Source organism: Berghia stephanieae, chromosome 14 (genome assembly GCF_034508935.2).
Source record: "Berghia stephanieae isolate SIO BIC M18660-M18661 chromosome 14, UCSD_Bste_1.3, whole genome shotgun sequence".
Lineage (NCBI taxonomy): Eukaryota > Metazoa > Mollusca > Gastropoda > Nudibranchia > Aeolidiidae > Berghia > Berghia stephanieae.
The window spans coordinates 12,433,272-12,435,771 of NC_088373.1; positions in this window are offsets into that span (position 1 = coordinate 12,433,272).

Below are 2,500 nucleotides of genomic sequence, written 5' to 3' on the forward strand. Positions count from 1 at the left end.
TAAAATATTTTTATTTTACTTATTATACGCGTTCAATTATTGATAAATAGAGGTGCCTAAATGAGTCAATAAAATGGAGATAAAGATAAAGGGAGTAAATCTGACTCGTGAACGAACAACACAAAACAAACGACAAACGACAGAATATTCTGTGTTTACTTGATAAAGGCCAGGGGCCGAAACGTCGTTTGTTTTGTGTTGTATTCTGTGTTTACTTGATAAAGGCCAGGGGCCGAAACGTCGTTTGTTTTGTGTTGTATTCTGTGTTTACTTGATAAAGGCCAAGGGCCGAAACGTCGTTGGTTTTGTGTTGTTCGTTCATGAGTCAGAATTACTCCCTTTATCTTTATCTCCGTTCAATTATTGCTATTACACACCTTTCTCAACTCATACGCTCACCCTAAGTCGAAAAGGACAGAAAAGTCGTGACGTCACGCCTTATACTCTTCCGTTTCGAAAATCCTTGGAAGTGTCTTTGAACAAACACTGCGGAGGGTCCAGTAATTAATAGATTATTAATCGAATCATAAGGTGGCATAACTATTTCAGTAGCAAGCTGTATAACCAGTTTTTGTCGAAATTACACTTTTGTTCCCTGTTATATTATAATATAGTAATATATATATAGTATCGATACTGGTCTCCTTACATAAAAGTCGAGTTCTTTATCACCTGAGCTACTCCCCTTCTACATATATTCCTGATTGTTTCTTCTTTTTTTATATATATGATTACTAATCGGCATTTGGTAATTTACAAATGTTTGTTAGGTTTGCTTTTTTTCTTATTTCTGTGTGTTCGTCGATTGCTATAAGACACTGCCATCATTATATGAGAACTTAATGTAACTATGTAAATTACCACATCCTCGCATAATAATAATAATAATAATAATAATAATAATAATAATAATAATAATAATAATAATAATAATAATAATAATAATAATAATAATAATAATAATAATATGGCCTACCCATATTTTAAAACAGAAATGATTGCTGTGATTTATATATTTTGTACTTTTTGTAAAGTTATAATTTCCAAAAGGATAATTTATATGTGATGATTCCCCTTTGTGCGGTTATGCTGTCCTGTGGTATGACACTCTTCGTCGAGGTGCCACTCTGGGTGGCGCATAGTTTAGTCATTGAAAGAGGCTTTTCACTCACACTGTCTCACCGTACTCAGGTGTAAGATGAGTACCTGGTCGATAACAGCGTTTGTCTCTGTCTCTGTCTGGAAAAAACATCGTACTATCGCCTAAGAGGCATCATGTTTCGTCCTACATGTTAAGTGTTGATGTTAGCTGTTTGTAAAGAGCTTTGAGCACGTTTAGTGGATATTGCGCTATATAAATGCTGAAGTTAATTTGTGCGGCATTGTGGTCATGTGAGATGACACTCGACCTCCTACCTCTAGGTCCCAAGAAAAGACTGTTTGCATTCTCTCACTGGACTCAGGTGTAAAATGAGACGTAACGTACCCCCGTGGCAGCGTTGACTCTAGTGCTATATGTAGCACAGCTTTTAAAAAAATAAGGCAGTCCTTCAGAGCCGTTGGCCCAATGGAGCCGGAGTTTTGTTCCTGGTTTCTTTGGCGTAAATCGGACAACAATTGCTTGCTACCATTTGAACAGGACGGTTGTCTATCGCAAACTACTCCCGATAGATCTAACAGATCAACCCAGCTGCCCATCATTGCTGGGTGGTCAGTGGGGGGGGGGGCGGTCAGAAAACAATCTCCGCTTCACCTGGGATTGATCTTGGTCCTTTTGTGTTTGAAGCGAGTGCTCTACGAACTGACCAATCGGGACCCACACAACCCTTAAAACCCCTGATAAATGACTAAAAAACAACCCGGGTATCTTGTCGAAGATTCGAATACACCCAATGTTTTTCGATCCAATAGCTATTATGTTATTACTTTCGCATAGGTTGACCGATATTAAACTCTATTATTGTCCACAGGCAAAACATTCGGTGGTTGGGTCTATTGTTGGCATGTCAGAATTACTCACGGGGATGATCAGCGACATAAACCTATAATATTCTTAATTCCGATTCATTTGATGTACATGTAAAATGATGAATATGAATACTTATAAAATAACGAATTTTCCTGGATTCATCATGCTCAATGCGCTTCACCATGATTTTTATTCCTCCAAAAGGCCACATAGAAACAAATGTTCATTTCATACAGCACAAGTCACCTGGTAGGCGTCATTTGTGAACTGACTTTACTGGCAATGTTCAAGGAGGATACACCCAACGCCGGGTCAGAGTTGAACATTCATTAGGATTAACAGATGAGGTGCATGCCGTGCGGCTAAATCTTACACGCCGTGCAATAATAATATGCCCGAGTCTCAGGATTCAGAAATCGGGACAAACTTCGGCTCTATCAGTGAGCAGCCATTTGACTAGCTAGTGTTAAAGTGAGCGGACGGCATACAGGGAAAGCTGCAAGCCCTTGCCACTGGGTGGGGTTCCTGGCC